We start from the raw sequence: 16,027 nt of genomic DNA, 5'->3' as shown, positions 1-16,027 counted from the left end.
CATTAATGTACAAAGATTATATTAAGCGCCATTTGAATACTGTCAATATTGTCGGGTGTGGCGTCGAAAGAGATATTGGGAGAGAAATCGAGGGCGCTTTAGCAACCGAGCTTTCTCTAACAATGCTCCTTGAGTCCTCCACAATATCACTGGTATCACACGAAATAATATTCTATAACTGATTTATTCTATCATAGCTGGTGTGTTTCAGATTGTATTTTATGACCAACTATCTTTTTTAAACTGGGTCTCATCTTTCTCTTGTGCGCCCCTATGTTAGCATCCCCCCTTTCTCTAACGTTACATCATCTGTCAAGATACGTCGCAAATTACTTCCGGATTGCTCACATCATTGCCCTCGCGTATTTTTCAGATCGTCAAAATTTGCCAATTTTAAATATGTTGTGGTTTTGAGACAGCAAATTATTTCATGTGCTGAGGAAAATTGACCGAAAAGTACAAAGTGTTTAATAATGTAACCTAAATTTACCTGGAAATATTACATTTGCTTTATTTTCAGAAACATATCCTAATTGTGTTAGCATGAATTTTGCGGACTACATACCTACAAAATATCCTGAAGATTTGTCAAACTGAATATACGGACGACAATTCGTGGAGTAACTTGTTCATTCACAGGATGACACAATAAAATGCATGTAATTTTGCATATCTGTTTTTAAATTGTATTCTCTGTATCAATTTTGAAAATCTGTTTCTTTCTCATCGTAAACCAGATTTTTCCTCGAGCTGATTCATGTTTTTTATTTCCGCTATTTAAGCTTTTCGTTCGTTGTTCTTATTTATGATTGCACGATAACTACGAGCAGTTATTAATGTACACCCGTCATGTTACTTGATTTTGAAAACTCTCTCTCTCTCTCTCTCTCTCTCTCTCTCTCTCTCTCTCTCGTTGTGCTATTGGTTTATTTGAGTAGATACAGCAGAGTCTGACGTCGTTAATCAATATTACAATTGTTAACGACCGTCAGTGGAATACCACTTTCTGGTAAACTACAGTCGAGCGGTAGGTTACCAGAATTCAGAATACGAGAAATACCCAAGAGAAAATAGCTTGTTATTTTATCGTGGCCATTTTCTAACTAAATCTGCCGACTATATAATCCTGCCAGTTTTCACAAGAAGCCATGGTCATTCAGTCGGTTTATTCTAATTTAAGATCAGGTATACTTCACATTTCTTTTAAAATTGATGAAGAAAGTTATAGTGTGGGACTTAATAAAATAGGTTTACAACAAATACCCAAACACGCATTGCAGGCGAGTTCGACTATTCTGCATGTCATATGTACATGTTTTGGCACACCTTTTTATTAACATAAACAAATATTCTAAATTTTCCAAAAGCATGCTTTGAATATCAGGAGTGATCTTTTTTTTATTATTTTTAGCTGTACCCACCAATTCTTGTACATTAGTTTTCCTAGCGATGCCACATTCATCAAGAAAACCAACCATTCGTTAAAGAAGAATAAACATAAAAAAAATTTACTAAATTGTCTTCTTAAGCGCTGTATAAATTATATTCTTTAATTGAAAGTTGTGTGTCTTGCGTCACTGTAAGTAATGTGCATATTCGTTTACATGGTTACAGAGCTTGTAAAAATTCCAAGCAATACACATGTGAACGTGACACTCAGTTGATGAAGTGCGTAATGATGAAGTGTTATATACCAATTTATGACATTGTAAGGTACCGGGGCTCTAATTCACGAATGGAAACCTTTTCAGATCAGGGTCGGATAGAGGTGGGTCTGTGGTTTCCGCCTCCCCCCCCCCCCCGCCCCGCGCTAAAAGAAATCCGTACACATATACAAACGTACAGTCACTGGTCACTGTAAATTTGACCATCGTTTTATTCCTGCGCATGTTTGTTGGATATTATGCACACTTTGAGTAAATAGACATTACAGTCAGGGTCCTTTTGAGATTTTGGATCCACCCCTCCAGCACTTGACCTGTTCCGGCCCTGCAGAGATATATATCGCTGCGATTCATACAAGATATGTCGTCACCAGTGTACCTAGTGGTAGTCTGCCACCACCCTAAATAAAGGGAAGAAATGTGTGAAGAAAGAGGCGCAAGACTAAATAAAACTGCTAAGACTGTTTGGTTTTTCTTACAGGAATCTGGCTATTGGTAAAATTCTGGAAGTACTGCATGACACACACACACACACACACACACACACACACAGAGTAAACAATTATGACGTGGAGGGCGTTCAACTGTTGCACAGCTCCTGGAAATATTGCTTTTTATCTGCTCGTTCTGGAACGAGAACTCTCTCAACAGTCACTAGATGATGTGAGATGAGAATCGAGACATAGTGAGGAGAGATTCAAGATGGATGACAGGAAGACTAGAGGAGAAGATTATAAACAGTAAGGATGAACTCGATCGGTATAGTATTTTCGCCAATAATTACGATATCTTGTTGGCGCTAAATGAAAATGGTGCCAGTCGAACATCCAGTATGGCTGCCACGACGACTGTCTTAACAATATTCTTGTCATTACTGCCAAAGAATTTATGATTATTATGACATGGTGTTTGTATTGATTGTATTTAATTTGACAGTTTGTAAATGAACAATGAAACAAAACAAAAATGGCTCAGTTCAAAGAAAGAAAGAATCCCCGTCCCGACACTAACACTCGGAACAATAGTTCCACCAAGTCCAGAAATACACAATAGTACTGTCTTTCGTATATTCAGTTTGACATACCTTGGCAATATTTTGCAGGTAAAAATTCTGCAACCTCATTCTAACACAATATGAAAACATTCCAGGACAAAAAGTAATGTAATGTTTTAAGTAAATTTAGATCGGACGTTTATAAGCCTTTGCACTTTCAAGTTACGTTTCCTTCAGGAGATGAAATAACGGTCATTCTAGCATCACATAAGATGTAGAAAATGTTCAGTGTCGGGGAACTGAAAAAGCCACGAGAATGATCACGTGAAAATTGATTGGCGACATGTATATTGACAGACGATGCCGCATTAGAAAAAGAACGGGATGCTGGGGAAAAGGCGCAGAAGGGACTAAAAACAGATCAGAACGAAAACCTTGATCATCTCTCATGTGGTATCAGTGATATTGCAGGGTAGGAGATTCGAAGGGTATTGACATAGAAAACGGAGGCACTTAATATCTCCGGCATTCCACTCACGCATGTAGTGTAACTAATACTTACCACATCTTACAACAAAATAATATCATCGTGACCTACATTTCACATTTGACTGGCTTATGTTTAAGATTTTGCTTTTGGCTCATGGCCGTATTGGTTTTTGGCTCTATTGTTTATAGACCTGAAAAGTTTATGGGATGGTATTTTTTCTGACAACAGTCCGTCTGTTATCACAAGTTGCTACTCCTAAACTACTTGGAGAATTGCATTGAAACTTTACACACACATTCATCCTACATTCAACTTTGTAAATGAGTATAGTACCGCTCAGTCATATAATATGGCCACCGCAGCAGCCATCTTTTAGATCTTATCGTTCCTTCTCATAAATGGCTAACATCTCTGATATTTGTTACCGCTGATGCTCATTAAACCATGTCACCCTCTGCAGGTGAATTGTGTATTGTATATGTGAATGAATATAGGAATTAGATGAATAGACTGCATGCTACGTGTTTTTCAGCCGAGGTCTCACCTAAAGCGGTTAAACAAGTATTGAGGATTTTTTTTTATACGGAAGGCTGTGACTCCAAGATTACTAAAAGCCTAGCAACCATGGCTTAAACAAAAATTAATACAAAAATGACATTAATCTCGGGTATTTATCAACTCATTAAAGTACCACTACTTTGATACCGTAGGAAACTATAATCTTTTTTTATTGTTTGGTGTCTTTTGATGCCGTTTCAGAGTAAATGGTTGGGTTGGTAGGTAGGAGGTTGTACAATATACCGATTCAGTACTGGCAACAGAGAGCCAATTACAAGCTCAAATTTCAACTATAAAAATGATCTAATGTTCCAATGTAAAGATTGGAAACTGCAAACTAATATGTAGTTGGAAAACTGTCCAAAATCACTGGTTTGAATTTACTCTATGCATGACAATATTTAAAGTGGAATTTGGAGATTAGTGGAAGTTTTATATGAGCTTTATAATTATTGATTACGCTCTGGATGATAATAATTAAGACCAGCGGTGGACAAAGCAGTAGTTTTGTTTCGGACTTCTTAACTGTAAGGTTCTAAGGCCAGCGTCATTACCGGCTGCATATGATGTGTGCTTTTAAAAATATTTTTATTTGTATTAGTCCTGCCCTCATCCCCCCATTTTCAAAAACGAAAAGACTGAAGGAGCATGGAATCTTTGGACTTCACATACACAGAAAATAAACACTGCGTCGTATGCATCCACATCATTAGTTTCGAGTTGCTTGCTCCGATGGCCTAGTGGTTAGAGCGTCCGCCTCGGATGCGGGAGGTCGTGGGTTCGATCCATGGCCGAGTCATACTAAAGACTTACAAAAATGGTACTAGCAGGTGCCTCGCTTGACGTTCAGCATTAAGAGGTTAGTGTTAGGACTGGTCGCCTGGTTTTAAACCTCAGACCACATCTCACTACTTATTTTTTTTATTTAATACTTGCATCCAATTTTCGTGTTTAGCAATGTGTTGCTTCTTTGCCTTTTGTATAAAAAAATATTGTAAACAAACGAGTTAGTTTTGTTTTTGCAAGTTATTATATTCTTCAGTTGATCAAACTTGTTCCGTGCCTAATGATTTCTTATTGGATCTTTCCATGATTTTCGAATTCTGGATATTAACGAGTATTTCCAAAATCGTCGATTCCAGTTTTTCGTTTTATCATTTCAAAAGGTATTAAATTACCGTGATCATCAATTAAATCGGTAAGGACTTCAGTGTTGGCTTCTCTCAAGGATTTATATTGAAAGAACATTCTAGGTGGAACAAAATTTGAAAACTTCAGGGATAAATACTCATTTAGATTCTGCGGTTCATCTTCCGATTTGATATTGCCAAAATTGCATCATTCCAACAGCTGTTTTTAAACAGCTTACCACATTCTTCTAACTTCCTCCTTCTTAAATTCTAAATATCTGTAATATTGCTGAATATAGTTGTATTGGCTTGATTCTGCCGCGCTCCATCCTCATTTTATTTGAACCCATCTTGTCTTATTGTATCTCATGAATGAATAAATGTGCTATTGTTGCATGTATTATGTTGATGTCACAGACAAGACTGGTTGAGTTGCTGCTGCAGACAATACTGGTTTGGTTGGTATTGCAGACAATACTGTCTTGGTCAGCTCCATGCCACAGACATTACCAGAACGCGATCTTAGGATCTTGTGGGACAGATCTTCTCCATGCGTCAATCGCACATGGACATAGAACACAGTTCATTTTGCTATATATTCTTTACGTTTGTTTCTCAGCACTGAACTTTCCACTATGTGACAATCAATACAAATCATGTTTATCTAAATACCTTCAAAGATGACTTCATGGTGAAGTTCTTGTCAAAGGTTCACCGGCAATGTTTGGAAAGGCTGGACTGTAAACATACCAGCGTGCAATGGAACACAGATTTCGCTTCCTGATCATCACCAAGACCTTATTACTCACTGTACACTGTCTCCGAAACACATACAATCACCATAAGCTCATATTCTAAAGAATAAACAATTGCCTTTAAATCCATACCAAGAATGCCTAAATCTAACTCTTGTATCACCACCAAAAGGAGACAGGAAAAAATGCTCTAAAAATAGACTGGGATTATATTCGTGGGTACTGAACTGGAACTATTAATTGTGACCTGATTCCTTACAGGCCTAATTTGTTATGGCCAATTTTAGTCAAACTTTTATATTTGCATGCCACACCTATTTCAACTTTATACATGAAGACTTCGGAATTTCCATGCAAACAAGACATGTGACAGCTGTCAGAAAGTTGTGTAGTGCTGGTGTTGAAAAGGGTGCAAGTTGTGGTCCAAGTGTTCTTGAGAAACCAAAATTAAATTTGCTGTATCTTCCTTAATTATAAGAATTTTTCAGTGCAGTAAAAATCTAATTGTAATACACGATGAGGCATGTCTGTTGATATGCTTGAAATTAAAAAGTATTGATACCTTAAATTATAATGGAAATTTAAATATTTAAATTTTAAAAACTAAATTTTATTGAAAAATTAAGTTTTCATACAACTAATAAAATTCAATTTGACAAATCTTAGACAGCAATGTTAACTAATGAATGGTATTTTAAAAAAATGATAGTTTGGGTCTGTACAACTGATGAAATTTTTCCCAGGGGTAGTGAAGCATGATAGCTTAGTGATTTTGGCAGCAAATTGTAGTATGCCTGTCCAGATGCATATAGGTGTGCACACTAAAGAAACAATGACAGGTGCTATGCTTCACATTTATTGTGTCAGGTACTTAGACAGTTATTTGTATAACTAATAGCGCACTCAAATTTAAAGTTTTGATGGGACCACTATTATGTTTTATAGTATAAAAAATGCATTCCATTTCAATGTCGATAACTACAAATGGCGACAGTGTGATAGGAAAATACAATTACAGGGAGGATTTACCTTACTGAACAATGGTGCGAATCTCTCTCTTGAAGACCTAAGCCATGTCTTTGAGGTGATATATATCCGTGTGGTGATGTGAACTAATCTTGGTCACTTATGGAAGTACACTCCACATGTCCTTATGAAACCATGCTATCACCACCGGACTACTGGAGAGCTTCCAAACTGATCCAACTAGAACATTTTGTTCCATATACCAGGCTAGACCTGAAAAGATATAACATGTTACAATTAATTCTAGAAAACAGTTAGATGTAGGTAAAGTTAAAATGTGTTAGATAATGCGATTTCAAAATAACATTCAGGTTGCAAACATGGGAAAAATAATATACTTGACAGAGTGACACTCAGAAATGTGAAGCAATGGCCATGTATTAAAGTGATAAATGCATCCTAAAAATATATGAGGTTTCTAGAAGCATATTTAGGCATTTACGGGTTAAATAACTAATCGGGTAGAGTATGTATCATAAAGTTTATGGCAATGTTGGAACGGTAAGATTTAACCATCGGTGCAGACATTAGTACATACCAGTATACAGGAAAGTCAGGTGACAATGTACTGTTCCGTGTTTAGGCTCGAATAATCAGTAACACAGGAAAGAGTGAAAACAACAAGCTTTGAAAAATTTAACAAATAATTTATTTCCCTGGAAAAATACTGTAAGAAGAAGAAAAAAAGAACTTACGGTTTTAAGAATCAAATCCAAAAATAATCCAATAATAATCCATGAATAAAATTTTTAGAACATTAACAAAGCCTCACTCTACTCCCTGAATAAGAACACTCTCATTAGAAGAAGACTTCCCAGAAAAAGGCAAAATACCTGACAATAAAAGACTCTGAGAAGCTCCTGTGTCCCTTAAAATTTTAATAGGGATAGGATTGGCCGAATCACCCAAGAGTGATATAGAACCCTTCGATATGAATGGTTCATAATTCTCCATAATAAAATCAGACTGGGGTTTATTTGAGGTTTAGAAGGGCTTGTCTTAGGCTGAAATACTTTTCTGCCAGAAGGCTGTTGAGTAAAAGTCTTATTTACAAAAGAAACTTTATGAGCTAAAGCATAATTGTCAGCGGCACGAGCAGCATTTTCCAAGGTTTCGATCTTATGCTCGTCAAGATAAACCATAATGCCACTATGGACACAGTTCTTAAACTATCCAACCAATATGAGTTGTCTGAGACTTTTGTAGTCTTTATTAACCTTTCTAGAAGAGCACCACCTATCAAATTGTCGTGCTTTTTCCCCATGCAAATTCGACATACGTCTGGTCAGAAACCTTTTTTTGTAGTTTCTGAATTTTTGCCGATAAGCCTCAGGGACTAGCTAATAGCCCATCAAGATATAATCCTTAACTACATCATAGTCAGCGCTCTGCTCTAGTGACAGTGAAATGTAAATATCACGAGCTGTACCAGTGAGTACACATTGCAATAATTGAATCCAGTACTCTCTTGGCTACTTAAAACATTCAGCAATTCTTTCAAAACGAAGAAAATATCTGTCTACTTCTTCTTCCAAAAAAGGAGTTACTCACTTGATATTTATTAAAACATCAAAAGTAGGGGAGTGTTTTCCTTTTGCAAGCTTTAAATTGTTTTAAATAAATCTTAAATTCCATTTCATCCTGCTCTCTTTGCATCTGTCTCTCTTTCTCTCTTTCTTCCTTATCTAATTGCATTTTTATTTCTCTCTTTCCTGTCTTTCTCTCCTCTTTCTCAAATTATAACTACATTTGTTTTTTCTTATAACCGAATTTGTCTTTCTTTCTCTTTTTCTTCCAGTTGTAACTCCATTTGTTTTTCTCTCCCCTCACTCTCTTTTTGCAACTCCATTCGTATTACTTCCATCTCTTTCTGAAACTGCATTCGTCTTACTTCCATCTCTCTTTCCATTTGTATCTTTTCTATCTGCAGCTGAACCTGTCTTATCTCTAATTCCAACTTTTTTAGTTGTACTTCCATTTTCAAAATTTCCAACCACTCCTGAGTAAAATTCAAATAATTGTCTACTTTTAATGATATTTTAGAAAAAGCTTGCCGATTTAACTAAAGATTTCAAAAACTAAGGGAATTAAATTCTTTTAAACAAAAATGTTTTCTGAAATATTTTATCCAATATTATCCCGGACGAGCCCCCAATTCTTATGTTACGTGTTTAGGCTCGAATAAACAGTAACATAAGAAAGAGTGAAAACAACAAGTTTTGAAAAATTTAACAAATAATTTATTTCCCTGGAAAAATACTGTAAAAATGAAACAAATAAGAACGGTTTTAAGAATCAAATCCAAAAATAATCCAAGAACAATCCACAAATAAAATTTTAGAAGTCCTAATAATAAAATGTTCTGATGATTGCAAGTTCGAATCCCGACGAAGAATCCAAGATGGAAGGCGATGACGTATGCTGTATCATGTACTGTGTTGAAGTCTACAGTTCCTTGTAGAAACACAAGAAATAATCTGGTGTTTGAGTTAATGAAATTTATTTGTTCAAGAATTCTGCATGAGCACTCAAAATATTTCCAGAGAAACGAATTAATCTTTCAGAATCCAAATAATTCGAATAAACATTAAAATGCAATTCCCCAAATGACACAACAAAATAAACATCTTTACGTCCCAGTGTTTAGAAGCCTGACTGAGATTATTTCTCTAAACAATGGTTTAAAAATTGAATATTGCACAAAACAGATGCCTGGATAAGGGCCACATGATCATGTTTACATATTAAAAAAATCAAATAGCCATATTATGACCTTGATAAAAACCAATCATTTTACTCTGAGAAACAAGTTGTTTACTTCACTAAAAACTATTTACAAGTCGAGTTATTAAGCTCAATGATTCAAATGAATCAGATATCAGCTGATGCTACAATACCGCGCTCTGTCAAAGTACTAAATTGAAATATGTTACCATACATAGGCATATTCATGATGAAAATAACATTTTGGGATATCTGAAGTGCACACAGCCAGAAATGTGCCTACAGATTCATTAAAGGTACAGTGTCAGCCTATATGATATACTGAATGTCGACTTTTAATCCCGAACATTCTAAAATATATGGATATTTGTTCATGGCGGATACGTAACCATTTGAAGATCAGTTGTACAGGGTTAAATTTAAATAATCTGTTTGAATATTTCTTATGTAATCTTTAGAGTGTCAGTCAACAAATAGTATTAGTAATTAATAATGCTTACAGCAAAACGGATCATTAAAATTCCCATAATATCATATCGGCCACAATGCCGCACTACATCAGTCAATATCTTAAGGAAACTGAACAATACAATGGAATGCATTTTGCGTTCAACTTGCATCATTTTGCTGTTTTCTTACATGCAATGGTAAACATACATGGGAAAAGTATATTTTATCCCTTTGACCTGTATTTCATTCTCTGACAGCTTAACATGATCTAGTAGAGAACTTGAGCAGGTTCATGTATAAAGTTTTTATCTCTGTCCTCTCACTATATACGCTATAACTATGTTTATAAACAATTACTGAAAGCTATACAAGCAGATATGTGTTACTCAGGAAGTCATACCATCATAAACACATAAATTAACTGTCTGGACCCATAATAAATAATTTCAATGACCTAAAGACACAATACAAAATATAATTTTGTCTTCATTATTTTAAATGACGGTCTCATTTTGACTTACAAAGATATTTTCTCTCACAAATTTTGAAAAATATCCATCACTGGAGCTTGTATATGGTGTAGGAATATATACATGCTAACATCATTTAATATCATTCCCAATCAATATTATATATATGCTTTTTTTTGGGGGGGGGGGGATTTTTACATTTTTTATTTGCTTTAAAATTTCATTTACATTTTTAAAATAAAAATTAATTTTTTATTTTTAATTTCATTCTTATATTTTCAAAGTCAATATATATATAACATATTAAAATTTCATGTGTCTATCATTGATAATAAAGATTTTATATTAATTTGAACTTTATTCAAATACTGCACTAACAGGACATAGATCACAATTCATTTTGCTATATATTCTCTACATTTGTTTCTCAGTACTGAACTTTCCACTGTGTGACAATCAATACAAATGATATGTTAATCTAAAATCCCTTCAAAGATGACTTCACGGTGAAGTTCTTGAAAAGGTTCACCGGCAATTGTTTGAAAGCTGGACTGTAAACAAACCAGTGTGCAGTGAAACACATATTTCACTTCTGGATAATCACCAAGACCTTATTACTCACTGTACACTGTCGCCGAAACACACACAGACAACCACATCATAAGCTCATAGTTTTAAAGAATAAACAATTGCCTTTAAATCCATACCAAGAATGCCTAAATCTAACTCTTGTATCACCACCAAAAGGAGACAGGAAAAAATGCTCTAAAAATAGACTGGGACTATATTCGTGGGTACTGAACTGGAACTATTAATTGTGACCTGATTCCTAACAGGCCCAATTTGTTATGACCAATTTTAGTCAAACTTTATATTTGCATGCCACACTTATTTCAACTTTATACATGAAGACTTTTGGAATTTCCTTGCAAACAAGCTGTCAGAAAGTTGTGTAGTGCTGGTGTTGAAAAGTGTGCAAGTTGTGGCCCAAGTGTTCTTGAGAAACCAAAATTAAATTTGCTGTATCTTCCTTAATTGTAAGAATTTTTCAATGCAGTCAAAATCTAATTGTAATACATGATAACGCCTGTCTCAAAAATATGTTTGAAATTTAAAAATATTGATACATTAAATTATAATGTAAATTTAAATAAACATTTAAATTTTAAAAACTATTAATTAAAGCACTATACCTCTGTGTATATGTTTGTTTGTCTAATACGCCATTACAGACTTTGCGGTTAAACGTAACCACACCACAGGTGTAACAACAACATTCGCAGATACTTGCAATAGCAGATAAAAAAAAAATGCTGCTGTGGACAAGTGATACTGCAAGTGATGATACTGTAAATCCATCAGATAATGTCACTATCGTTGGTGTATAATATTGTCAATGACATTGCAAAAGAACGGCATCGGTGGATAATGCTGCCAGTGTCGTCGGTGGATGATACTGCAAAAGGAAATGATATTCTTTTGAGAGAAATTTGCAGAAAACATTCAAACACGTGCACCATTCAGGATTGCTAACATTTTTTTATTGTAACTTTATTAAATTCCTGCATTTAAAACTGAAATTGACGTATATCTGACATATAGTAATATATAGATATGTTAAATATTAAAATTTTCATTTGAATGCCACTTCTTTTTATCATCTTGCAAATTTAATTCATTTTATATTGAACTGGTTTAATTTTAGTATCTTTCTTTGAAATAAAACAGTCATCTAAATGAGAATAACCTCAAAAATATATTATGCCTCAAAAGTGATACCAACATTTTTTAAATAAATTTCTGTATAAAAATGTTTTTATATAAACATCTACTTTTTTAGATGTTACGTATATCTGATTCAATATATATATATATATATATATATATATATATATATATATATATATATATATATATATATATATATATATATATATATATATATATATATATATTAATTTAATTGTTTATTTGTCAGTTTTAAATATTTATTTTTCTTACATGCTATTGTAATGTAAATTTATTCACTAATTTATCGTTTCAACCAAAGTCATTTGCATAGTTGCATAAATGAATATTTAATGACTGGCAGGATTTCTCCATTATCCCAAATGCTAGAGATGATACTGTTTTAGAAAATTGTTTGACCTTGACCGTTAGTTTATAAACAACAGGAGTTGATCTAAATTCTGACCTGGATTCAGAATTAGTAAACAAAGTTCTACTTTATTTTAAAAGGATTGGTTGTTGTCAAGGTCATGATGGAACTACGTGGGTTAAGAAGTAAACATTTTTTTAAAAAAATTTTATTCTGGGAATAAAATCATTGGTCTAATCAAGGCTATATTCTGTGTATATGATATAAACATCATCATGTGACCCCCCCCCCCGATTTCGCAACTTGGGGGAATTTCGAAACTGCGTCTTATGATACAATATAATCTTTGTTTTGAGAGAAATTTCTCAGTTTTGGGATTTTCATATTGATGTCAAGTTAATTTGTTGTAGCCAGATTTGAGCTATAATAATTTTTCAGATCAGTTGGATTTCAAAAGGATTAATTCTTTATTCTCTGGAAATACTTTGAGGAGTGCTCACACAGAAATTTTGGAAAGACATTGCTTACAAATTTAATTTGGATTTCCAAAACTGGAGAGCCATTATTTGTATTTCTACAAGGAACTGTAGATAAGCACAATACTGACTACAACATACGTCATCATCATCCATCTTGGATTTTCCATCAGGATTCGAACTTGTAATTTATTAGAACATTTATTACTAGGACTTTTGCAATTTAATTCGTGGATTATTCTTAGATTATTTTTGGATTTGATTCTTGAAACCGTAAGTTCTTCTTCTTTTTTCATTTTTACAGAATTTTCCCGGAAAACAAATTATTCGCTAAATTTTAAAAAGCTTCTTGTTTTCACTCTTTCTGTTACTGTTTATTCGAGCCTAAACACGTAACACAGAAAATAAAGTGTGTTTTTGAGCCCAGTTTATATCTTTCTGTTTTCTTTGACAGTTTTATTTGTATTTTGCACATGCACATACTGGTGAGATTTACAGTTCTTGGTGTCATGGGTGACTTTCAGAAAAGACATGATTTCTGTGGTTTCTGGCAAATATACACACACACACATTTCGCCCTTATTCTTTGACAAATGTAGTTAAAACACAAACGCGAATCAAGAAGTAAGTTGTTTAATATTTGCAAACACTGAGGGAAATATAACCTCTTTACGTCCGAAATCGGCGCTTAAATTTTCAGGAAGTTAATGATTACACGCCACGCCCAGTCACCAGATTACATAGATTAGAGATGTTCATGAGACAGTGTCAGATCTGTGAATAGTGGAAAATTCTATATAAAAAAAACAAAAAAAAAACCCCAAAGAAACAGCTGACATGTTGAAGCTGATTAACATTGCCATGCATACTCCCCTTCACTGTGAATGGGTTCTCAGCACAAAACACTTTTCATACACTGATAAGGAATAGATTAAGCTCAGTAATATCTAATGCTTATATAACTTGTAATGATTTTTTAATTTTAGTAGAGATCAAGCATAGTAGAGGAGGATTCCCATTATTTTTAAAAACTCAGCAATTGTGAAGCTTCTGTTGAAGAAATTACATACACTTGACTCTAATGGTTTAAAGAACTACCATCCTGTTTCTATCCTCTCATTTAAAAAAATCTTAGAAAAAGTTGTTGTTCTCTGCTTGTAATACTCATCTGAATTCAAATAGTCTTTTTAGCAATGTACAGTCTGCATATCGTCCTAGCCATTTTAATGAAACTGCCTTTCTGAGGGTAGTTAACTGTCTCAGCATGTATTTAGTATTCCTGATACAGATTTAATATGGTTCAAGTCCTACTTAGTGAACAGGACACAAATTGTATCCGTAAATGTTAAACATTCCAGCCCGGTTGATTAACGTTTTGGTTTTCCACAAGGCTCTGTTCTCGGCCCTTTTCTCTTCATTCTAAACACTCTTTCGTTTTCAAGTGTCATAGATCGACATACACTCAGCCTTGTGTCTCACCTATTGTACGCTGATGACACCCAAATATACAAGTCTAGCTGTCTAACTGAAGTTGATGCTACCATCCAAAGTGTAGAGAGGTGCATTTTCGATGTGAAGTCATGGATGATATGTTGTTGTTGTTGTTGTTGTTGGTTTAGCGCCATTTTTCAGCACACGATAGGCTATACATGGCGGCCAGTATTAATGGTGGAGGAAGAACCCAGGAAAACCCCAGAAAGAACCACCGACCCACGAGAAGCTATTGGCAAGCTTTCTCACATACCCACATTGGCTTAATCCGAGATTCGAACCCACACAGACAGAGGTGAGATGGCAGTGATCCGTAACGGAGAGCGCTTTAGACCACTCGGCCACTCGGGGCCCCTGGATGACATGTAACAAAGATGGAGATGGATGATGATAAAACTGAAGCCATTAGGATCACCATGTAAAGACTTTCTCATAATCACATCCTATACCTCAAAAAATAAGTATCAGCATTACAAGCAATGTATTTACACAGTCAGTACGAAACTTAGGTGTCATTCTTGACAGTACTCTCTCATTACATCAACATATAATGAACATATGCAAGACTGCTTATTTGGAGCAGAGACGCATCAGTTCCTTTTGCAATTTTCTTTCAGTGGATGCCACTAAAATTGCGTGTTCTTTAGTACTTTCAAGACTGGTCTAATGTAATTTACTTCTATCTGATTCGTAACTGTATCTACTACAGAAACTTCAAAAAGTTCAAAATATGGCAGCTTGGATCATCCATAGAGTGCGAAGAACTTATCAGCCCTCCTCCCCTGCTCTGTAGCCTTCACTGGCTAACCGTTTCATTCAGAATCGAACACAAAATCTGTTCATTATGCTACCGTTTGACTGGCTCCAGTCCAACATACCTATCTGACCTCACCCTTGTGTACACCGCATCTAGAAATGTATACTCTTCTTCTAACACTTGCATTCTCATTGTTGCCACTGTTAAAACGAAGTGATACGTATAATGTTCTTTGCATACCATTGCCCAACTGCATGGAATGAGCTGCCCATAAATCTTAGATGCAAGGACACAGTGATCTCATTCAAGAATGCCCTTAAAACTCACCTATTTTGACTACAAAAACAGACTTAAAAACTCTCTAATGTTTATTCCTTAAATATTGTCAGCATGTTTTTATTTTGTAATTTCATGTTGTTTATTTTTGTAATCTTGTTCTTGTTTATGTCCTTGTGTGTTATTTAATGTTCTAAAGCGATTATAACTTCTAAAGATTAGGCGATGTACTAAATCTACATTACAGTGTGTATTATTATTGTTATTATTATTACCAGGTATGATTCCAACAATAATGTTTTGCCCCCCCCACCCCCCCCCACCCCCCGTCCCCTATTGGGAGTTTGTAATTATGAAATGAATACTTGGGAGATTTATAATACATAGGCTTGCTGTTTCTAATTTGCTAAATCTCATAACTAGTGAGTTTTGTTCTTATATATTTCCAATTGTGTCCCTTTATAACAGATTAAGGAAATAATATTATAAACCAAACTTACCAGTTGTTATTTATCAAATATAATATAAATTAAGGCTGATTTATAATAATTCTGTTTCTTACAGGTGTTATGGAATAAATATGCACCACAGCACCATTAGTTTCACAGCAGATTCAAGGTCTTGCAGCATATTTACCAACCAGAAACTATTTAAAACTATATTCAATA

At 34.5% G+C, this 16,027-nt stretch overlaps 1 protein-coding gene across 4 annotated transcripts in view; it reads left to right on the top strand.

Moving 5' to 3' along the window:
- The window catches only part of LOC149806745 (ornithine decarboxylase-like), a 135,242-nt gene that overhangs the window by 35,409 nt on the left and 83,806 nt on the right, over nt 1-16,027 (top strand). The window lies entirely within an intron of this gene.

This window comes from Sinohyriopsis cumingii, chromosome 1, assembly GCF_028554795.1.
Source record: "Sinohyriopsis cumingii isolate HCF-2022 chromosome 1, ASM2855479v2, whole genome shotgun sequence".
NCBI lineage: Eukaryota > Metazoa > Mollusca > Bivalvia > Unionida > Unionidae > Sinohyriopsis > Sinohyriopsis cumingii.
This window is presented reverse-complemented; position numbering and strand designations above follow the sequence as displayed.